At 44.1% G+C, this 25,083-nt stretch overlaps 2 long non-coding RNA genes across 2 annotated transcripts; both read left to right on the top strand.

Moving 5' to 3' along the window:
- Positions 1 to 1,153: 1,153 nt before the first annotated feature.
- Positions 1,154 to 3,531, top strand: LOC136716974 (uncharacterized). Its single transcript, XR_010805173.1, has 3 exons — positions 1,154 to 1,662; positions 1,895 to 1,942; positions 2,217 to 3,531. It is a non-coding gene; the product is annotated as an uncharacterized LOC136716974 (long non-coding RNA).
- A 4,490-nt stretch (positions 3,532 to 8,021) lies between these two features.
- On the top strand, positions 8,022 to 10,060 carry LOC136717063 (uncharacterized). Its single transcript, XR_010805182.1, has 3 exons — positions 8,022 to 8,197; positions 8,763 to 8,869; positions 9,148 to 10,060. It is a non-coding gene; the product is annotated as an uncharacterized LOC136717063 (long non-coding RNA).
- Positions 10,061 to 25,083: the final 15,023 nt, after the last annotated feature.

Below are 25,083 nucleotides of genomic sequence, written 5' to 3'. Positions count from 1 at the left end.
GAATCGCTACTAAATCAGAAACTAATTCATAATCGTAAAAGAAAGCCAACAAGTTAATAATTGAATTGCTTACATTGGTATACATTTGTTTGGGCTTTTTTCTGACAGGGATTCATGTGACTTTTTATCATTAGGTAATTAGCAGACATTTGTATTTAAGGGCCTCTATTCAATTTGCAATAATAAATAGCACAAAAATGCTATTAGTATGAATGAATGGAACTCATAATTAGACTACCAGACTCCGTTGCTCTGGTCAGTTTAATCCAATTTGAAGCCAGGTACCAAACAAGGGTGGATTGAGAGACTGAGGGAGTGTCTAACTTTGAGTGCTGCAGCATTTGTGTGTTGTGTTTGAGTTTTGTTGAAGATTTTTATTTTAATTTCACAAATAATCCACATTTTTGTTTCCTTTCTGTCGTCCCCTGGCTAGAAGTGAGAACAGTCTGGCTTCGCTTGTTGGTTTTGTAAATGCAGAAGTTCAGATACATTTCTTATGAGGAAAAATGTGGAGGAGATTAAATATCTAATATATAGAAACGTTATATGTGTTTTAAAGGACCAATATATTTGAGGGTGATCATATTATTCTGCCATGAATTCACTTTGCTTGCTTAATATAATATGAATGTATAATTTGGAATCATGTATTAGTTTTATGGTTTAATATTTCCCAATTTGGACACATGACTTCAGCCATCTGACCAACACATGAGATGTTGAAGACTCTACCCACTTATAATATCACAACACACTTGCAAAATATGTTGGTCTTGGATGCAATACTGTCATGAACAGTTGATTGTTTTTAAGATTCTGTAATAATCTGTTATGTTATGTCAAATGTCAATTTTCAGAAAAAAACTCAGGATTAACAAAACAAAGAAGCATATCCAACAATCTTTAATTCGATTGTTTAAATTATTTGTGGCCATAAGACCTCTGACTGTAAATAAGATTATAAGCAGTTTGTTTATATATATATATATATATATAAACAAACTGCCCATCTATACCATTTATAATCCTATTTACAGTCAGAATACAGATCAGAATACAGATTTTATATATATATATATATATATATGATCTGTATTCTGTGCCCCTCAGCATGTGAACAGTTCTCTACACTCCCAGTAAGAAGCTGTGGGATTTCATGTTAATTGGCTTCTGCTTGTCTTTACACAGTTCTCTCTACAGTTTCAGGAGAAAGCCCCGTCAGCAGCCGATTGATTCACTGGCCTCAATCCATCTGCTGTGAATGTGTCGGCACAGACTGGCGATTGTCCCAGTGCAGCCTGGACTGAAACCTCATCTGCACATCAGTAGCACCCTCTCATTGCGCAGTGGTCTGCAAGTAAAGCAGCCCTGGGGAGTTCGGAGCTGCATGTCCTCCCATGTGACTTTGGGTTAACTCATCATGCCTGTATGCTGCTCTGGGCATCTCATGTTACTTGGAGAGCTGAGTAATGTCCATTGGGGAGAAAGGTCTTAAAAGTGTATGCAGATCTGTCTATTTTGTGGATGCCACCACTAAGACTATAACAGGATTGTAAGAGTTTTCTAAGACACAGTTGTGGATAACAGTGACACAGCTGCACCACACCCCGGGAAGATTTAGGATTCGGAATTCACTAGTTTAATTCTCAACAGTTTGATAAGGTATTTGAGTTCTTGTATTCATGTCTGCATTTGCACAAAAAGCTTCTTGCACCTTTGATGTGCAGCAGGTGAGACCAGTTCTGCTTAATTGCCACCAATAATTCAGTCACTAAGCATTCCTGGCAATCGCCCCCCTGTATAACACACTCATAGGAACACATGCTCTCCATGTGTCTTGTGCTTGTTCGTGTGCTGGTTCCCCCAGTCTAAGTGTTTTTTTGTTGGTATTCAGTAGGATGAACAAGAGGGAAGATCACTGGATTGGTTTGGGTCACCTGAGGTAATGTATTATTTTTATTATTTTAGGCAGTTTACTGTTTTTTTTTTTATATTAAAAAGTTACTTTAGTATATTGTCAGTTATGTTTGGTCATTCATAGTTTTTCTCTTTCTACAGGAGAAACAGCTGGCCACTGTTTTGTGTGTTTAAATATTTATGGTTAATTTGATCTGTTCATTAGGAACTCCTCCTGCTCGTGCAATACCAAGGTGGTGTAGTGTAATCAATAGGCTGGGCGCTGTTGCATATGATTTGACGTCTAAATGTTAATCTAGTGCAAATGGCGGACCGGGGAGACAGAGGGAGCCAGGCCGAGGAGAGGAGTGCCAGGACGCTGCTCGGGACTGGCAGGCACTCGAGCACTGTGTGGTATTTGTTTAGTGTGCAAAAGATGCTGATGTACAATGCAATATATGTCAGATAAAGCCGAACTGCTGTTGCAGCACCATGGCTCTCATCCAGCAGGTTAAACGCTGGTGCTACTGTGACACAGGTGCGCTGGCCTTGGCCCTAGCCATGTTGATATGTTGGTGTCTGTGCATATTAACATGAAATGTCTCGTAACATGTTTGCCCATGTTAGTTTATAAGAGTAGTTTTCAAGAAGCTATTGCCACAGAAATGTCTTTTTACTTCAATTTTTTTCCATACACTTCTAAAGAAGGTGTTTGACAAGATTTGTTGGAGTATTTTACACAATCAATAAATGAAACTGCAATAAGGTTTGATAGGGATTTGTATGTTGTGATTCACGGGCAGCTCATTGATTTGGTCTAGTTTAGTTTGGTAATGTCACATGATCCACCCTGCCAAATTCAAGAGCATAACTCAAACCTTTGAGATAAATCAGTTAATGTCTTGTGTAGGTTAGTATTGCATTTTGAAAAATGTGCATTTGTTTTTAGTTTTAGCAGTGAAGGTGTCTAATTTGCATTTACATTTTAACATGTCTGACCCTGTTTGACCCACATTTGAGACTTGAAATACTAACCTTAAAAGATATAGGTGCCTTGGATTGAGAGGGGAGCAGCTGGACATCTGTTTTCATTCCCAAAACCAAATCTTCCACTTTCCTTCAGACTGAAACCATCACGATTCACTCTTCCTTTTGGCATTACGGTAATATTGTGCTCAGTAATAAGAAGACCATGTGCATGGTTTAAGAAGCACTAATCCACAGTCATGTAAAAATAATCTAGACATTAGAAAGAATACAAAAATGAATTGTAAAAGAAGATAGGAAAGCTAGGCATAATCTAAACAGTGCTTTAAGGATGTGTCCAAATATAAATGTAGACTGAGATTTTGAAATATAAATGCAGTAGGCATAGGTAACACTCTGTACAGTATGTTAAATAAATGAGCAGTACTTAAACAAAATAGAAACAGTCTTTATTAACATTAATTTATTGCATACATTTGAACTTGAAAAACAGTTCAGTCAGTAAAATACTGATATTGTTCATTGTGCAGTATTAATTTTGAAATAAAATATAAATACAGAATTCACTGGCGAGACTGAGGGCCTGCAATGAAGTCACTTGCATGTATTGTGTATCAGGAGCAAATTTTGAGGGGAAGTAAGTAATGAAGTTGCTGGGCTTTGAGAATGTTCAATAAAAGTGTTTAAATCATGTTAAAATCATGTTAGTCATTTAACTATATGTGCCAGATTTCCATATCTAGCAACATCGATCAGATTAGCCTTACATAGCAGTGTAAGGTGGATATATCAGATATCTGAGTATTCAAATGCAGAGTCCTTTGTGGCTCATTGTGTTGTGTGCTGGTCTGAAGCCTCACAGGACCTGGGTTCAAATCCTGGTGCAGTGTCTTTCTTCCATGAATGCTTGTGAATTGTGTATGATGTGTTTCAGTGCCAGAGGGGGCAGTGTCAGGCTGATAACACCAGAGCTTTGAGAAAGTGTGAAGGGAATCCTTGTGGCTCACTGCAGGGAGTGCTGGTCTGGAAGCCAATAGGACTTGGGTTCAAATCCTAGTGCACCACCTGTCTTCTGCAAATCTCTTGGACTTGTACTTGTGCTTTGTTTTAGGGTCAGATGGGGGCAGTGTGAGGTAGATATACCAGATCTTTGATCAGTGAATATGTGTGGCTCACTGCATGGAGTGTTGGTCTGAAAGTTCAAAGGACCTGTGTTCAAGTCCAGGCTGAGGAGCATGCTGCTGAGGTAAGTACATTAAGGGATATAATACTAACCAATGTGTGGATACCAGGGGTAGAGTGGGTTGTAGTAGAATGAGTGGAGGGGGAGTTTAGGTTAGAAAGGTGGGTGGGGTGGTCTAGGGTAACAGATGTCATGGATGGAGTGGGCTGGAATGAGGGGAGAGGAAGTTAAAAAAACTGGGTTGGGTGGTCAGGAAGCTGAGGGTTAGATTGAGGGGGTGCAAGAGACTGCAACTTTTTTTTAAATATAGACCAAACCTGCACACAGTCCTCTTTTCCTAGACTACATGTGCCTCCTTGTAGCCCAACCACCTCACCTCTCTTATCCTCAATCATCTAACCCTAGACAACCACTTACCTCATTCTACCCAACATCTCCTCTCTGCAGCTGTCTTACCCTAGACCACCCCACCCAGCCTAAACTACCTCCTCCAGTCTCACACAACCCACTCTGTCCTCTATCATGTACTTACCTCAGTAGCATGCACCTCAGCCTGGACTTGAACACTGGGCCTTCAAGCTTTCAGACCAGCACTCCATGCAGTGAGCCACACCATACACACATGCTCACTGATCAACTACCTCACACTGCCCCCTCTGACAAAGTACAAGTACATGACCAAGAGATTTCACCAGAAACAGGTGGCCTGCCAGGATTTGAACCCAGGTCCTCATGACATCTAGACCAGCACACCATGCAGTGAGCCACAAGGACTCCCTTCACATGTTCTCAAAGCTCTGGTGTATCAGCCTGACACTGCCCCCTCTGGCACTGACACACACCACACACAACAGATTTCTAGAAGACAGGTGCTGCACCAGGATCTGAACCCAGCTCTAGACCAGGGGTGGCCAACCCTGTCTTGAACACAAGGCAATTGTACCTAATTAAGACCCTTGAATCTCTCATCTTCCACCACAGAGAATGGCTGCCTTGATGATCAAGTCAATAATCAATCAATCATTGGTGATCAATGTCCTTTTGTCTCCCTAAGATAAATCAATCAATCACTAATTGCTGTTAGGGATTGTGTGTCCTGCTGAAATAACACACCACAGCAGCATATCAGTCAATTGTGCATTGATGGCAGTTACCTGTGAATTCAGCCATGATTAAACGTATGTAAAGCCATGTTGGGTCGCTTTTAAACTTCAGCGGGGGTGGCAGATCAGGCAATGTGTTGACTCACAGGTCATGGATCGGCTAAAACCGCTCTGTATCTGTCAGTTACAGAGCGGTCTTGTCCTGTGACAGCAGATTCATGACCGGCGGTTTGTTCTTTATTTTATGCTGAATTATAAAATATGAGATTAACTGTAGCCCACTTTTAATAACTTGTTTTCTTAAATTGTTATTATTATTGTTGATGTTATAGGTACAACAGTATAAGCTTGAACTCATTTCACCTACTGGACAGACATGTTTTCTGAGGCACTACATCCCCTCAGTCGATGCTCAGTAGGCTGTATATCTTATTTATATATTTTGTTAATAATTTATTGTATTACTAATTAGCTCCTTGTAGGTTCTTTTCTTAATTAATGGAACTGTTTCTCATAAATGGTTCCGAATGTGGAGCCAAGAAGGCGCTAAAGCAGGGTGTTTGAAAAAGAAAAGGTTTACAGTCATTCTCTTTCATTGACCTTTATTTGCCACTAGGGGGAGGTAGAACACAAACTGACAAGCAGAGACGTGGTGCTTCACTGTTCACATTCAATGAGGCAGGAGCTCCCACGCTGACACACAATAAAGAGACAGTGAAGAACATGCTCAACCTTAGAGGACAATCCATCACATTATACAGCCTTCCTCTCTCCTGCCTTAGCAGGTCTATATGTGCCCCCCGCTCCCTCTCTCACCTGCAGCCCTTCAAACCACAATCAAACGAATCAGTCATTGCACTACACTCTCCCAATGAAAGAAGCTCGTCTCACATCAGCCCATCAATCAGACACAACAGTGGGGTCCGTGACTGGGGTGCGTTGAAACTGGGGGGTGCAGTTGCCCTTTAAAAATGCTTTCTACAATTTCTGTATTTCAGTTATCATCCATACATTTTATTAGTACATACTAAAAAGCAAATCATGTAATACAAATACTGTAATATGAAAATACACCTCATAAAAAATCCACAGTAACTCACACAGACACTGTAATGCATCATCATTATTGGACAAGAACCATAGCCATAAAATATACCACATGTATTTCAGATGATCTGGTCACTTCTCTCTGCAGACTAAAATGTACAGTAAAAAGCCCAATACAAATGAGCTCCATACAATATTCATAAATATATTTAATAACAGAAATGCCACACATTTCAGTAATCCGCAAAGCAAGTAAACAGTACATCCATAAATTAAATATATTTGGTTCATTTTAGGGTGAAAGATTTCCTGAGTCGTACACGTGTGTGCAGATACAATAACAGCACTAACACCATTTCAAACGTATTTACAAAGGTGTCAAGTTCAGCATATGAACAGAACAGTTTAAAAACGGATTGATCTCAACCCTTTTCATAGAGTAATATTTAGTACCTTATTCACAGTATTTCATCAAATACCCACCCACCCACCCATCCATCCATCCATCCATCCATCCATCCATCTTCAAAACCGCTTATCCTGGTGAGGGTCGTGGGGAAGCCGGAGCCGAGCAGGAATACACCCAGGACGGGATGCCAGGCCATCGCAACACACACACACACACACACACACACACACACACACACACACACACACACACACACACACACACACACACACACACACACACACACGGCAATTTAGCGAGGCCAATGAACCTAACTTGCATGTCTTTGGACGGTGGGAGGAAACCGGAGTGCCCGGAGAAAACCCGCGCTGACACGGGAGAACATGCAAACTCCCCACAGACAGGCCCTGAGCCGAGACTTGAACTTTGTGATGAGACAGGTGATTGTATCTCTAATTCCGCACGACTGAAGTAATACATCCTCCTTTTTTAAATTTCATAAATTAAAATTTAATGCCATTCTTCTCTGACTGTCATCGCCTTATGAGATCGCTGCTCGAGCAATGTACACTTATATAGTGCCTTTGAAAGTACTCTTTGCAGGCGATGCTTTCTAATAATTAAACAATACGTGAGGACAAGTGTTGGTCTAGCGGCATGGTTCAATGGGAGTCTAATCAATATATTACCCATTTCAGATGTCTGTGTCTTGGGCTCTACTGGTCTCAAGGCTGGTTTACTGTCTGTCGCCCGATCACAGACTCCGCGACAGGAAGCGGGCCGGCGGCGGAGCCCGATCAAGTGAGCAGTGCAGTCCGCCGCGGAGCCACATGCGCCCGCTGATCCAGCTACTCCAGCCCGCGGCTTCAGATGCGTCTGAACATGGATCCGCCAGAGACGCGCTGGACACCTGCTGACGCGGAGACACGGTCTGAGCCGCAAGTGTGAGGGCCATGCTTAGTGTAGACTAACTGGCAACTCCCTGAGTCTGTTAACAAGGGTTGCATTTTTAACATTGTAGGGTCTTTCTTGGGATGGGGGGACGGGACTGGCCGCTGGTGATGAAAACTATCAAAATCAACGCACATTTTTCAATACGTGATTAAATACATGCTAGGCCTATAGTCAGTCACTTCGTTATTTTCTACACTTGTTGATTCATATGGTTTATTGCTGTTCCGTTTATAACTGCATGGGCTGCTGGGGTTGTCCTTATGTGTACAGTACCGCTTGTTTAATGATTTGCGCATGCGCAATGGTTCGCAAATGCCCCTTCATACTCGGCTCTATGAAGCGGATATAGACAGTGACATGCATTGAAATGCACTGTAGCGCTACGTCACAAGTACTGCATCAATTAATCGCCTAGCAACGGCGTCACGGCCCCGTGCTTTGGAACCTCGGACACCGTACTAAGAGAGCGCGCGGCGTCACAAAGCGCAGACTGCACAGCGAGAGACAGCGACTCGATTTTGCTCTTTAACGAAGACTGAATTTTGCGACAGAGAAGCGACAGCAGGCCTAGCACACTTGAATTTGTTCCGCCCGGGAACATTATCTGGTTGTAACAAGGTAAACATTGCAGTTATGTAGGGTAATCGAATAATAATATACACCAAACAGTCTGATAATGCAATGGTGCTGTTATGAGAAAGCTTGTTGGCAAAGTGATTTTTTTGTTTGTTTTAAATCATTATCGTCCTCTACAGGATTTTTGCATTGGAGTAATACCCACAGTAATGTATCATGGTTGTTGTATGATGTTGCTATTATTAGTGCATTGCTTGTTGTGTATAGTATAGTAACAGTAACAGTAGTGTGCAGGTAAATTGCAGCATGTGTATGGAGTAGGATTGTTTCACATTTAAAAACACTGAAGTCGCATTAGCTGGTGTTATTTTATGCCCACACATTGTGTGGGGCCATGAGCTGCTACTACTGCATGGCTGTTGAACTGAAGGAAGGAAAAAGGGCCATTCTCCAGGCCAGCTTACATGAAAACTCTCAAAATGTGGCGATTCTATGATGTCACTAGGCCTCTTTGATGTCAGCAGCCAAAGATTTAAAATGTGAAGATTCAATTCTGATGTCTATGGAAATCCCTTCCTAACTTTCTCATTTGTATTATTGAGCCTAGCCATTTGCATCGAAGACCTTGCAGAGTTGGACACGGATTAATAGTGCTCCTGGCGACACTGAAACCCGTCTGCACTCCAGCTGCCAAATACCCCATCAATACCACAAGTAAGTTCCTTTTTGATGGTTTAATTTAAAAGAATTTCCAAATGTTAATTCCAATTGCTGATCTGATATTTTATAATGAAGTTACATGAAGAAAAAAAAACTGATTTCAAGATCAATGTGTTAAAACCAAAAACATCAATTGGTAGTATATAAACTTCGATTTGTATTGGGGAATCCACTGAAATGTAATTGAAAAGGGTACCTAGAAAATGACATGCCTGTATTAACTTTTCCCTAAAACAGAGAGCCTCTAAAGTGTCTGTTTCTCTCTATTGCAGTGACTCAAGATTCAGTGGACCAGGGTTCACGAGTCTGCGTGCAGAGAAAGATCCTGGCTTGGTTTGACAGGTGTGACTCTGCTGGGCTCTCTGAGTCCAGCACCCTGCCACCCAGCAGCCCATCTGACTTGGACCCACAGGTGTCTGGGGAGCAGACACAGAGCGGAGGAGGGCCTGAGGAGCCCATTGGGAAGGAGGAAGACGCGCTCACTTGTTCACCAATAGATGCGTTTGAGTGCACAGAGGTCAGAGCCGAGCAGGAGACCCGACGCTGCGGCCCTGCAGAGCTCCCGGCCGCCTGCCAGGATGAGAGCGGGCTCGGCGATGCCGGCTCCTCGGTCAGCAGTGGAGAGCTGGTTATTAGGAACAGTGCTTACATGGACCCTGCCTTTGTGAAGGCCGTCTCAATCAGAGAGAGGGTGGGCAATGTGCGCCGGTACAAGTGTGCCGGCTGCCTGCGGTACTACAACAGTATAGGCTCACTGCAGGTCCATATATACCTGGGTAGTATAGACGGCTACAGCTGCGGTGTTTTCTATCGCACACTGCTGTCAATCCACCAGAGCACAGGCCAGCAGCAGACAGGGCGCTTCCATCTTTTCAGAAGCCGACTTCAAGCCCTTTTCAAGCGCTTTCGAGGTGCTTTGACAAGGCTTTTGCAGCGCTTTCAAGGTTCATTGTCAAGACTGTTCAATTACCTCACAGCGTCAGGCATTTAAACCATCTTTTTCCTGAGATTTTAAATCTCTTTTACAGGAGTGTCCTGGGCAAGACAGGCATCAGCATACACAAACTAATTTAAAACACACAACACAACATGGGGAAATCAAAATACAGACACCATACCATCCAGCATCAATAAATGACTAAATAAATGCAGCTACAGTGAGGGGAAAAAAGTATTTGATCCCCTGCTGATTTTGTACGTTTGGCCACTGACAAAGAAATGATCAGTCTATAATTTTAATGGTAGGTGTATTTTAACAGTGAGAGACAGAATAACAACAAAAAAATCCAGAAAAACGCATTTCAAAAAAGTTATAAATTCATTTGCATGTTAATGAGGGAAATAAGTATTTGACCCCTTCGACTTAGTACTTGGTGGCAAAACCCTTGTTGGCAATCACAGAGGTCAGACGTTTCTTGTAGTTGGCCACCAGGTTTGCACACATCTCAGGAGGGATTTTGTCCCACTCCTCTTTGCAGATCCTCTCCAAGTCATTAAGGTTTCGAAGCTGACGTTTGGCAACTCGAACCTTCAGCTCCCTCCACAGATTTTCTATGGGATTAAGGTCTGGAGACTCCAGGACCTTAATGTGCTGCTTCTTGAGCCACTCCTTTATTGCCTTGTCTGTGTATTTTGAGTCATTGTCATGCTGGAGTACCCATCCACGACCCATTTTCAATGCCCTGGCTGAGGGAAGGAGGTTCTCACCCAAGATTTGACGGTACAAGGCCCCGTCCATCGTCCCTTTGATGCGGTGCAGTTGTCCTGTCCCCTTAGCAGAAAAACACCCCCAAAGCATAATGTTTCCACCTCCATGTTTGACGGTGGGGATGGTGTTCTTGGGGTCATTCCTCCTCCTCCAAACATGGCGAGTTGAGTTGATGGCAAAGAGCTCGATTTTGGTCTCATCTGACCACAACACTTTCACCCAGTTCTCTTCTGAATCATTCAGATGTTCATTGGCAAACTTCAGATGGGCCTGTACATGTGCTTTCTTGAGCAGGGGGACCTTGCGGGCGCTGCAGGATTTCAGTCCTTCACGGCGTAGTGTGGTACCAATTGTTTTCTTGGTGACTATGGTCCCAGCTGCCTTGAGATCATTAACAAGATCCTCCCGTGTAGTTCTGGGCTGATTCCTCACCGTTCTCATGATCATTGAAACTCCACGAGGTGAGATCTTGCATGGAGCCCAGGCCGAGGGAGACTGACAGTTATTTTGTGTTTCTTCCATTTGGAAATAATCGCACCAACTGTTGTCACCTTCTCTCCAAGCTGCTTGGCAATGGTCTTGTAGCCCATTCCAGCCTTGTGTAGGTTTACAATCTTGTCCCCGACATCCTTGGACAGCTATCCCCTATCAATCAGCAAGATTTCTGGCTCCCAGGTGTCTTTTATACAGGTAACGAGCTGAGATTAGGAGCACTCTCTTAAAGGGAGTGCTCCTAATCTCAGCTTGTTACCTGTATAAAAGACACCTGTCCACTGAAGCAATCAATCAATCAGATTCCAAACTCTCCACCATGGCCAAGACCAAAGAGCTGTCCAAGGATGTCAGGGACAAGATTGTAAACCTACACAAGGCTGGAATGGGCTACAAGACCATTGCCAAGCAGCTTGGTGAGAAGGTGACAACAGTTGGTTCGATTATTTCCAAATGGAAGAAACACAAAATAACTGTCAGTCTCCCTCGGCCTGGGCTCCATGCAAGATCTCACCTCGTGGAGTTTCAATGATCATGAGAACGCTGAGGAATCGGCCCAGAACTACACGGGAGGATCTTGTTAATGATCTCAAGGCAGCTGGGACCATAGTCACCAAGAAAACAATTGGTACCACACTACGCCGTGAAGGACTGAAATCCTGCAGCGCCCGCAAGGTCCCCCTGCTCAAGAAAGCACATGTACAGGCCCATCTGAAGTTTGCCAATGAACATCTGAATGATTCAGAGGAGAACTGGGTGAAAGTGTTGTGGTCAGATGAGACCAAAATCGAGCTCTTTGCCATCAACTCAACTCGCCGTGTTTGGAGGAGGAGGAATGACCCCAAGAACACCATCCCCACCGTCAAACATGGAGGTGGAAACATTATGCATTAGGGGTGTTTTTCTGCTAAGGGGACAGGACAACTGCACCGCATCAAAGGGACGATGGACGGGGCCATGTACCGTCAAATCTTGGGTGAGAACCTCCGTCCCTCAGCCAGGGCATTGAAAACGGGTCGTGGATGGGTATTCCAGCATGACAATGACCCAAAACACACAGCCAAGGCAACAAAGGAGTGGCTCAAGAAGAAGCACATTAAGGTCCTGGAGTCTCCAGACCTTAATCCCATAGAAAATCTGTGGAGGGAGCTGAAGGTTCGAGTTGCCAAACGTCAGCCTCGAAACCTTAATGACTTGGAGAGGATCTGCAAAGAAGAGTGGGACAAAATCCCTCCTGAGATGTGTGCAAACCTGGTGGCCAACTACAAGAAACGTCTGACCTCTGTGATTGCCAACAAGGGTTTTGCCACCGAGTACTAAATCGAAGGGGTCAAATACTTATTTCCCTCATTAACATGCAAATCAATTTATAACTTTTTTGAAATGCGTTTTTCTGGATTTTTTGTTGTTGTTATTCTGTCTCTCACTGTTAAAATACAACTACCATTAAAATTATAGACTGATCATTTCTTTGTCAGTGGGCAAACGTACAAAATCAGCGGGGGATCAAATACTTTTTTCCCCTCACTGTATTTAACCAGGAAAAGAACTTGCTAAGATTAAAAATCTCTTTTACAGGAGTGTCCTGGGCAAGACAGACATCAGCAAACACAAACTAATTTAAAACACACAACACAACATAGGGAAATCAAAATACAGACACCACACCATCCAGCACCAATACATGACCAAATAAATACAGCTATTTAGGTTTATACACACCCAGTGCTACAAGCTCCTGCAGTTTTAGGTCAGATTGAAGACCATTCCCTGCAGTCGGAGCAGCAACCCCAAACGCTTTTCTGCCCGTCTCTGTGCGCACAGTGGGAACTGCCTAAAACTTCTCTGCAGCGATCAACAGAGAGATTGAACTAGCTGGATTAAAAATAAAAAAATAAGAAAGTATTTACAACCTGAACGACTGCTGAATGAATAAAAACAAAACTAAAAAAAACAAAAACAAACATATTCTTCTAGCCTTGTCCACCCGTCTGCCATTCCCGCGTTTTAGACGATAATGTGTGGCGCTCACAGGTGGGGCTTCATAAACACCTGTTTAATAAACGTGTGACACGCCACTCCTTATATTGTTTTTATTCCACTAGCAGGCTGTACCTACAGTGTGTTACACATAGGCCAAAACACTTGCTATCACTCTAATCAGTCATCTGGTTAAACCTTTGAGTTGCAACCAGCTCAACACCACCCCCCCCCCCCAGTGTGTATTTTCCCCATTTCGGCCCAGTTTCTGGGCTCTGTGTTTCAATCACACAGCCAAGCATTTTCATTGTGTTACAGTCACAGAATCCTGTTTGTTACCAAGCGACTCAATTTTCTGATTAAAAGGAGAACACACTAGCCAGCTGTTTCTCTCACACATCTCTCTTACAGACTGCACTCCACTAGATGCTGTTCTTTCAGGAAATTCTCACGTAAGGAGTGTACAGACATTTTCAAAATCAGATTTTCTGTAGGCCTACATTTTATTTATTTCAGATCCTCTGAAGTTAGGCAATGTTGTGCAATGAACAAAAAAAGAAAAGGTTAATGAAAACACTGGAATAGATTCAGACAGGACATAACACTGGGAAAAAGAAATAAAACAAATACTAAATCAACATTTATTGTACGGTTGTATTGTTTATTCTACCAGCAGCTGTAAATGTTTTTTCCCCAATTTAATCTTTATAACAATTTCACCTGTATTTTGAAGTACACAGTTATGGTTTACACAGACTGGTCTGCTGCAGTTGTGTGTATATGTCTTGTTTTTCATAGATTTCACAAATTAATTAGGTGGTTTGGACATGACAATAAGTAACACTATTTGGAAAATAGCACATTAACATTGATGAACTCATACAATCACAGCTTGTACAGGGTCTGCAAATCAAGATTTAAACAATAACCCAATCTTTCCAAGCACCTAGTCTTATTATAGTCATTTCAATTAACACTAGGGGGCAATAGAGAACAGAATATTTAGGGAAATATTTCATATATACATATTCATATTTTATTTGTTAGCAGATGCCTTTATCCAAGGTGGTTTACAATTGTTACAATATACTACATTATTTTTACATAGTTACCCATTTATACAGCTACAGAGTTTTTACTGCAGCAATCTAGGTAAAGTACCTCGCTCAAGGGTACAGCAGCAGAGAGACTGAACCCCCGGCCCTCTGCCCCAAAGTCCAGAGCCTCAACCGCTTCATAAAAGACTCATAATTGCCTTGGGTGTATGTTAAGCTTAAATGTTTAATTTATAAATCGTGGGATCCCCCCGCCGTTCTACAGGGCGCTCCGAGCATTTGCGCTCGAAGTAGGCCTCCATAAAGTCATGCTGGCCTCCTGGGATTATAAGACCATCTGTAGCCAGATGAGATCTACCCAGGAGACCAGCCGGATAGAAGATTTCCCTCCCGAAACCTGCCGGTTTATCTGGGCTAACGCTACGCACGTTTGCCTCACAAACACGCAGAAAGATGTCTCCTGGATGGTTGTGAGTCAGTGTCTCCCCACCCGAGTGTTCATACACAGAAGGGGCCTGGCGCCTTTTGACATCTGCCCCTACAAGGGTTGCCTGGGAAAGGAGACGGAGGCTCATATCTTTAGGGATTGCCCCTCCGCCTGCAGGGTCTGGCTCCTGTTTTCTCCGTTCCTCTGCAGGTTTGCCGTTCCTGTGTGGGCGACGGCCCAGCAGATCCTTTATGGTCCAGCCAGGGGAATTACATCTTCAACCCTGAGGTGCTGGTGGCGTGTCGTCTGCGCAGTGAAACAGGCCCTGTGGGAGGGACGGAACATCTGTCTATTCAACAAGCAGGAGCTGGACCCAGTCGTCATCGCGCGGAGGGGCATGGTCCTAGTTAGGGACTATGTCAATCTGGAGGTCCACCAGAGGGGCAAGGAGGAAGCCTTTAAGAACTGGCAAATACAAGATCTGGGGGAGATCAGGATCCCATGATGGGACCCACCTCCGGGGACGGCCATCTACCCCTGCTGGAGCCCGAGTTCAAGATCTTTTAACCCCTTTTATGAATGATTGTTTTTTAGAAATTATTTTAAAAAAACTAAATTGTAATTGTTTTTAAAGAATGATTTGATTTTAAATGCACTTGTTTTGTTTTGGTATTTGGTTGGTTTTGTTTTGTTTCTTTGTCAAATACATTGGCCGTTTGGATTAAAATTTTAAATGCATCAGACTGTTTTGTTTTTGTTTTTTATTTTATCGTTTTATTTGATTTTTGTTTTGTCTGATGCATTTTCAGTTACTTTCAATGTATTTGACCTTTTTTGTTGGTTTGCAGTTTGCTTTTTATCACAAGTTTATTGTTTTATTGATTTAAGCACATGTTTATTTGAGTTCAGGTATGTTGTTAATCACATTAAGATTTAAATTTTTTTTAAGTGATTTTAGAAATTGTTTTTTAATCATAAGTATTAAAATCTTGAATGTTTTTATACTGAAAATGTAAAATACTTCAACAAATAAAACAGTATAAATAACAGGCACAGTTGAAACAGCTAAAATCATATTTTAAGGGGCTGCACAAACCGTATAAGCAGATACTGAGCATAAAAATTGTATAAACCCGAATCAGCACAATTGTTAAATCATGCTCAAAAATCAATGCACCCGAATACATGTTTTGTCCATTTTTTTTTACTCAGCCAAGTATCTCCATTTGTTAGCCACCACACCTGCAAAGTCTGTCACAGAAACCAAGCAGTGCATCACACTGTCTGTGTTTGCCACTTCAGGCCTAATCCTCTCCCCCAGCATATTTCTGCTCGTTGTGTCTTTTCCACTCCTGTCAGTGGGTTCGGGTCAGGAGAACTTCTGCTTGCCATTGAATGCCTTGGCTCAGGTCGGTTTGAGAATGATTCTAAAGACACCGCGATCCAGGGATCCCATCAATCGCATGTACATGGAGTCATGGACACTATCTACATTGATAAGGAAACCTTCACTGTCCAGTGGCTTAAGCATGGTAAAAAGAGTACACACATACACAGCAAGGCATGACCAGCTGTATTTGCAATGGGGTATTAGCCCCCCTTTGCCACGAAGGGATTGTTCCAGAGGTCTTTGAAGGACACTATAACTGCCAATATGCACAACAGTGCAGTGCAACTATGAACTGAATTTTATGATAAGGGTACATATACCAAGAGTGAGAGTGTCTGAGGCAGAACAGCATTGAAGACATTTAACTGAGTTTAATCACAACACCTCTGTGAGTAGGAAAGAAATTGGTGAGAGACTATTTGCTACTTCACTGATTTCCTACCAAAGTGTTACAGACCCAGGGTCAGGTGTCATCAAGCAGGGAACACGTAGGACCAGATAGACAGCTCTCCAGAAGAAAGTAATTGAATTAAGTTTTTTTTTTAATGGAAAAATAAAAAAACAAATATCTGGACAGAATAATGGTAGAAAATCTATCCCTTCACATGAGAACAGAAAAACTCCTGAGAGCAGGGAAAACAAGAGCTACCTTGTACTCTAGCCACCTCCTTGGAGGAACCCAACCTTCCAACTGACCCCTAGCAGTTCTCACACTCCCTCTTTATACCCCAAGGTCTACAACTCCTCCCCCAAGAACATACCACTAATAAAACATAAATATCTCAATATCTAAAAGTATAGACCCAAATACTGTAAATTACCCATTCTCATGATATCAATAAACAAAACTAATTATATCTAATACCATGAAAAAAACTAAACAACATCAGTACAAAGAGAAATAAACAAAACATTATTGCAAACACCCCTTTCCTATAACCCCTTGAACCCTTCCCTTATGGCCAGAGAATTAAGATAAATAGGGTAATGGCCAAGCATATATTGCACTTCTCCATCATGGCCTGTGTAACCACTTTTACCCTTCAACAACATGGACGCCAACACACCAACCCCAGCAACTCCAGCCCAACTCCCCCTTTCCCTTCACCGCATGCCCTTCTTTTTTTTTTAATATTTTTTCCTTTTTTTAAATATAGCATTATTTAAAATGGAGCTTGTGCATTCTGTCATATACAGCAGCGTATTAATAAATACACACATATACACATATTTGACATTGCTTGGTCCCTTGACCTGCTTCATCTTTATCACGTAGCTCATGAAGGATGATGGAAAAGGAAAAGGGTGTCCACCAATAAATACATAATAATAAAAAAGATATAGTTTAGTTCAAGAACTGTGAGAGAGGGAATTTACAAATGTGTTCTCTGGCTTTTAACAAAAAATGCAATGACAACATATGTCTGTTGATCATATTTATATATTTTGTTCATTATTTATTGTATTACTAATTAGCTCATTATTAATGGCTTCTTGTAGGTTCTTTTCTTAATTCATGGAACTGTTTCTTAAAAATGGTTCTGAATGTGGAGCCAAGAAGGCGCTAAAGCAGGGTGTTTGAAAAAGAAAAGGTTTACAGTCATTCTCTTTCATTGACCTTTATTTGCCACTAGGGGGAGGTAGAACACAAACTGACAAGCAGAGACGCGGTGCTTCACTGTTCACATTCAATGAGGCAGGAGCTCCCATGCTGACACACAATAAAGAGACAGTGAAGAACATGCTCAACCTTAGAGGACAATCCATCACATTATACAGCCTTCCTCTCTCCTGCCTTAGCAGGTCTATATGTGCCCCCCGCCCCCTCTCTCACCTGCAGCCCTTCAAACCACAATCAAACAAATCAGTCATTGCACTACACTCTCCCAATGAAAGAAGCTCGTCTCACATCAGCCCATCAAACAGACACAACACTGGGGGCCATCGGTGGGGTGCGTTGAAATGGGGGAGCGTATCTTGGGTGCGCTGAAACTCCGGGTCATCACTGGGGTGCGTTGAAACTAGGGGTCATCACTTGGGTGATTTGATACATGGAGGCCAGACCTTGGGAGCACACCTTCTATGTAAGATGATTGGGTGCGTTGAAACTCGGGTACTTCACTGTGGTGCGATGAAACTGAGGTTCCATCTCTTGGAAACACACCTGCTGTGTAAGACAATTGGGTGTTTAGAAACTGAGGTCCGTAACTCGGTGCGTTGAAATTGGGGGCCAACACTTGGGTGAGTTGAAATTGAGACCATCACTGGGGTGCGTTGAAACTGGAGGCCATAAATGGGGCGCATTGAAACTGGGGGCCATAACTGGGGTACGTTGAAACAGGGGACCATCACTGGGGTGCGTTGAAACTGGGGGCCATAACTGGGGTGCGTTGAAACAGGGGGCCATTACTGGGGTTCGTTGAAATTGGGACCATCACTGTGGTGCGTTGAAACGGGGGGCCAAAAATGGGGTGCGATGAAACTGGGGGCCATAACTGGGGTGTGTTGAACTGGGGGCCATCACTCGGGTGCGTTGAAACTGGGAGGCATCACTGGGGTGCGTTGAAATTGGTACCATCACTGGAGTGCGTTGAAACTGGGTGCCATAACTGGGGTGCGTTGAAACAGGGGGCCATCACTAGCGTTGAAATTGGGAACATCACTGGGGTGCGTTGAAATTGGGACCATCACTGGGGTGCGTTGAAATTGGGACCATCACTGGGGTGCGTTGAAACTGGGGGCCATGAATAGGTTGCGTTGAAATTGGTATCATCACTGGGGTGCGTTCAAACTGGAGGCCATCAGTGGGGTGCATTGAAATTGGGGGCTATCACTGGGGTGCATTTAAACGTCGGGCCATCACTGCGGTGCGCTGAAATTGGGACCATCACTGGGCTGTGTTGAAAGTGGGGGCCAACAATGGGGTGCCTTGAAACAGGGGGCCATCACTGAGGTGTGTTGAAACTGTGTGGCGTAACTGGGGTGCGTTCAAACAGGGGGCCGTAACTGGGGTGCGTTGAAGCAGGAGGCCATAACTGGGGTGTGTTGAAACAGGGGGCCGTAACTTGGGTGCATCGAAACAGGGGGCCGTAACTGGGGTGCGTTCAAGCAGGGGGGCGTAAATGAGGTGCGTTCAAGCAGGGGTCATAACTGGGGTGCGTTGAAACTGGGGGACATAACTGGGGTGCGTTGTGTAGCGTAATGTACACTTATACATTTCAGTTCAAAGAAGTGAATTTCAGTATCACCTTATCAAGAATCCTAGAATCTTGTAGAACTCAATTTCTGCAATAATTGGACGCAGATACCAATTCCAAAGATATAAATTCTCAAATTTATTAAAAACAAAGATAAAATGTAGCACTACACTAGCTAAACAAAAAAGGGAAAACTAATTAAAATTCACTCAAGATCAACAAATCAAAGACAAATCACTTCCGTGACCAAATCAAAGACCATGGAATCACATATGATGACACACAAAACGTTACACAAGATTACACACTGTCTACAATACCGGTTAATAAGACGAAGGTGAGTCTCTCATTAGTATTGTTAGTCGGACATTAAATAACTAAGGTGAATTAGTATTTAAGTCAAATAACTTCTCGTTATATACACTCACCTAAAGGATTATTAGGAACACCTGTTCAATTTCTCATTAATGCAATTATCTAACCAACCAATCACATGGCAGTTGCTTCAACTGTGGGTGTGGTCCTGGTCAAGACAATCTCCTGAACTCCAAACTGAATGTCTCAATGGGAAAGAAAGGTGATTTAAGCAATTTTGAGCGTGGCATGGTTGTTGGTGCCAGACGGGCCGGTCTGAGTATTTCACAATCTGCTCGGTTACTGGGATTTTCACACACAACCATTTCTAGGGTTTACAAAGAATGGTGTGAAAAGGGAAAAACATCCAGTATGCGGCAGTCCTGTGGGCGAAAATGCCTTGTTGATGCTAGAGGTCAGAGGAGAATGGGCCGACTGATTCAAGCTGATAGAAGAGCAACTTTGACTGAAATAACCACTCGTTACAACCGAGGTATGCAGCAAAGCATTTGTGAAGCCACAACACGTACAACCTTGAGGCGGATGGGCTACAACAGCCCCACCGGGTACCACTCATCTCCACTACAAATAGGAAAAAGAGGCTACAATTTGCACAAGCTCACCAAAATTGGACAGTTGAAGACTGGAAAAGTGTTGCCTGGTCTGATGAGTCTCGATTTCTGTTGAGACATTCAGATGGTAGAGTCAGAATTTGGCGTAAACAGAATGAGAACATGGATCCATCATGCCTTGTTACCACTGTGCAGGCTGGTGGTGGTGGTGTAATGGTGTGGGGGATGTTTTCTTGGCACACTTTAGGCCCCTTAGTGCCAATTGGGCATCGTTTAAATGCCACGGCCTACCTGAGCATTGTTTCTGACCATGTCCATCCCTTTATGACCACCATGTACCCATCCTCTGATGGCTACTTCCAGCAGGATAATGCACCATGTCACAAAGGTCGAATCATTTCAAATTGGTTTCTTGAACATGACAATGAGTTCACTGTACTAACCTGGCCCCCACAGTCACCAGATCTCAACACAATAGAGCATCTTTGGGATGTGGTGGAACGGGAGCTTCGTGCCCTGGATGTGCATCCCACAAATCTCCATCAACTGCAAGATGCTATCCTATCAATATGGGCCAACATTTCTAAAGAATGCTTTCAGCACCTTGTTGAATCAATGCCACGTAGAATTAAGGCAGTTCTGAAGGCGAAAGGGGGTCAAACACAGTATTAGTATGGTGTTCCTAATATTCCTTTAGGTGAGTGTATATTAGTCTCATTTACGTTTGGGTGCCGAGAAAGATCCTATCATTACTTGTTTCCACAATTCTCCCCAATTGATTACTGTTCAATGATTAAGGATAGGCAGGGCCACCTATAATCCAGTGTCTATTAACGTGTGTCAATTTCAGACTAAACAGTTAAACAGGAAGGAGAAGATATTTCTCGGCGTTGACAGATTTTATTTCTAAAATTGTCAATGAAACAGTTTAATGCAGCACACATTTATATTTAAGAAAATACTAAATGATATTACACCTTCTAAAGTTTATGACTCACAGAATAACACTTCTAATTGATTTCTCAAAATGTCATGAATTATAAACTCCAAACTGTTAACTTATGTGAACTTCGTCGCAGAGAGGCCTCTCTGTCTTCGGGCTCAGATAACAGCACACGGCACGAGGTCCGTGTGGTTTGGAACAAAGGCAGGCCGGTTCGGCTTTGTCCAGTAACTTCCACTCGGTCGATGCACCTGGAAGTTGGGGTTTCGTGAAAGTAGAGTCTTTTCCAAACAGATTTTCCAGGGTTGTGCACAAAATCTTCTTTGCAAGCAGGGTTTCCACCATAGTTACTTGAAGACAAAGTCTTTGAGGAAAGCAGGGCCCTGTTCGTTTCCAAGGGTCAAGTTTCTTAAGACTCAATAGCTATTTAAATGACTGAACACTTTCGTATTGCAGTCGATGGTCCAGCTGTAAAACTCCACTGATCAGATGGGTACAGGCGGGCAGCGCAGTTTCTAAAGTTCTTTAACTGAATAAAGTCCTTTAAAAGAATTCTTCGTACGGCTCAATCTCCTTCTCCCACTTCAACTCTTCTGTTGCCGGCAAAGACTTGGTTGGTTTATGGTTCCGGTTCTGGCAACAGAGCTACAGGTTGAGCTGTGGCAGCGAGATACTGGTTCAGGTGAGAGAAGGAGAAAGGTGTTGTGCGTTGCTTTTTAATGCCTGTCAGATCAATAGATGATTGGTTCTTGAGTTTGTGAGATTGGATTTCGGTTTCAGCCCCCAGTGTTCTATTGGAGGAGGCTTGATTTATGACTGATGTCAATCCATGCAATCTTTTGGGAATGCCGGTTGGCCTGGGTTCGTAGCTCTGTGTCGGGATTTCAGCTCTCAAACATCCACATCAAAGCTTTTTTTTTCTTTAGGCCCTATTCCCCAGACATTTCACAGCAGGGATCCCAAGCCATTCGGCCCATTCTCGGTGCCATCCTCCCAAGACTGCCACTTTGATGTAGACCAGTTCATGCGCCGATGAGCTCAGGCAATCTGATAACTTTGGGGGAGAGGTCTTCATTTAGATCAGAGCTTCGGCTAAGGCTCTGAATGCTCTTATCAAAATACACCCCCACTTAACGCTACAGCTGAGACTGGGAGCCATCACTGGGGTACATTGAAAATGAGATGTCTGCTCTTGGCAGCACATTTTCTGTGTAAGATGATTGAGTGAAAACAGGGGTCCATAACTGGGGTGCGTAGAAACATGGGGCAGTAACTGGGGTGCGTTGAAACTAGAGGCCATCACTAAGGTGCGTTGCAATTGGGGGTCGGCTTCTGGCAGCACGAACACCTAGTTGCCGGGGTGCGTTGAAACGGGGGGCCATCACTGGGGTGCGTTGAAATTGGGGGACATAACTGGCGTGAGTTGAAACTGGGAGCCATGACTGGGGTGCGTTGAAACAGTGTGCCGTAACTGGTGTGCGTTGAAACTGTGTGCCTTAACTGGCGTGTGTTGAAACTGGGAACATCACTGGGGTGTGTTGAAATTGGAGGCCATAAATGGGGTGCGATGAAATTGGGGGCCATAACTGGAATGTGTTGAAACTGGGGGCAATCATTGGGGCGCATTTAAACTCGGGGCCATCACTAGGGTGCGTTGAAATTAGGACTATAAATGGGGTGTGTTGAAATTGAGGGCCATAACTTGGGTGCGTTGAAACTCAGGGACATAACTGGGGTGCGTTGAAACTCAGGGACATAACTGGGGTGCATTGAAATTGGGACCATAACTGGGGTGCGTTGAAACTGTGCCGTAACTGGCGTGCGTTGAAACTGTGTGCCGTAACTGGGGTGCATTGAAATTGGAAACATCACTGGGGTGCGTTGAAATTGGGAACCTCACTGGGGTGTGTTGAAACTGTGTGCCATAACTGGGGTGCGTTGAAAATGGGAGACATAAATGGGGTGCGTTGAAACTGTGTGCCGTAACTGGGGTGCGTTGAAATTGGGAACATCACTGGGGTGTGTTGAAATTGGGGACCTCACTGGGGTGCGTTGAAACTGTGTGCCGTAACTGGGGTGCGTTGAAAATGGGGGACATAACTGGGGTGCGTTGAAATTGGAGGCAATAACTAGCGTGCGTTGAAACTCGGGGCCATGACTCGGGTGCGTTGAAACAGGGAGCCATAAATGGGGTGTGATGAAACTGGGGGCCATCACTGAGGTGCGTTGAAATTGTGAGCCATCACTGGGGTGCGTTGAAACTGTGTGCCGTAACTGGCGTGCGTTGAAACAGGGGGCCATCACTGAGGTGCGTTGAAATTGGGAGCCATCACTGGGGTGCGTTGAAACTGTGTGCCGTAACTGGCGTGCGTTGAAACAGGGGGCCATCACTGGGGTGCGTTGAAACTGTGTGCCGTAACTGGGGTGCATTGAAAATGGGGGACATAACTGGGGTGCGTTGAAACAGTGTGCCGTAACTGGTGTGCGTTGAAACTGTGTGCCTTAACTGGCGTGTGTTGAAACTGGGAACATCACTGGGGTGTATTGAAATTGGAGGCCATAAATGGGGTGCGATGAAATTGGGGGCCATTACTGGAATGTGTTGAAACTGGGGGCAATCATTGGGGTGCGTTTAAACTCGGGGCCATCACTAGGGTGCGTTGAAATTAGGACCATAAATGGGGTGTGTTGAAATTGAGGGCCATAACTTGGGTGCGTTGAAACTCAGGGACATAACTGGCGTGCGTTGAAACTGTGTGCCGTAACTGGGGTGCGTTGAAAATGGGGGACATAACTGGGGTGCGTTGAAACTGTGTGCCGTAACTGGCGTGCGTTGAAACTCGGGGCCATCACTTGGGTGCGTTGAAACTGGGAGCCATCACTGGGGTGTGTTGAAACTCGGGGCTATCACTGAGGTGCGTTGAAATTGGGACCATAAATTGGGTGCGTTGAAACTGGGGGCCATAACTGGGGTGCGTTGAAATTGGGAACATCACTGGGGTGCGTTGAAATTGGGAACATCACTGGGGTGCGTTGAAACTATGTGTCGTAACTGGGGTGCGTTGAAACAGGGGGCCATCACTGGGGTGCGTTGAAAATGGGGGACATAACTGGGGTGCGTTGAAATTGGAGGCAATAACTAGCGTGCGTTGAAACTCGGGGCCATGACTCGGGTGCGTTGAAACAGGGAGCCATAAATGGGGTGTGATGAAACTGGGGGCCATCACTGAGGTGCGTTGAAATTGTGAGCCATCACTGGGGTGCGTTGAAACTGTGTGCCGTAACTGGCGTGCGTTGAAACAGGGGGCCATCACTGAGGTGCGTTGAAATTGGGAGCCATCACTGGGGTGCGTTGAAACTGTGTGCCGTAACTGGCGTGCGTTGAAACAGGGGGCCATCACTGGGGTGCGTTGAAACTGTGTGCCGTAACTGGGGTGCATTGAAAATGGGGGACATAACTGGGGTGCGTTGAAACAGTGTGCCGTAACTGGTGTGCGTTGAAACTGTGTGCCTTAACTGGCGTGTGTTGAAACTGGGAACATCACTGGGGTGTATTGAAATTGGAGGCCATAAATGGGGTGCGATGAAATTGGGGGCCATTACTGGAATGTGTTGAAACTGGGGGCAATCATTGGGGTGCGTTTAAACTCGGGGCCATCACTAGGGTGCGTTGAAATTAGGACCATAAATGGGGTGTGTTGAAATTGAGGGCCATAACTTGGGTGCGTTGAAACTCAGGGACATAACTGGCGTGCGTTGAAACTGTGTGCCGTAACTGGGGTGCGTTGAAAATGGGGGACATAACTGGGGTGCGTTGAAACTGTGTGCCGTAACTGGCGTGCGTTGAAACTCGGGGCCATCACTTGGGTGCGTTGAAACTGGGAGCCATCACTGGGGTGTGTTGAAACTCGGGGCTATCACTGAGGTGCGTTGAAATTGGGACCATAAATTGGGTGCGTTGAAACTGGGGGCCATAACTGGGGTGCGTTGAAATTGGGAACATCACTGGGGTGCGTTGAAATTGGGAACATCACTGGGGTGCGTTGAAACTATGTGTCGTAACTGGGGTGCGTTGAAATTGGGAACATCA

This window comes from Amia ocellicauda, chromosome 21, assembly GCF_036373705.1.
Source record: "Amia ocellicauda isolate fAmiCal2 chromosome 21, fAmiCal2.hap1, whole genome shotgun sequence".
Lineage (NCBI taxonomy): Eukaryota > Metazoa > Chordata > Actinopteri > Amiiformes > Amiidae > Amia > Amia ocellicauda.
Note: the sequence above shows the minus strand (reverse complement) of the source record. Positions and strands in the feature narration are given on the sequence as shown.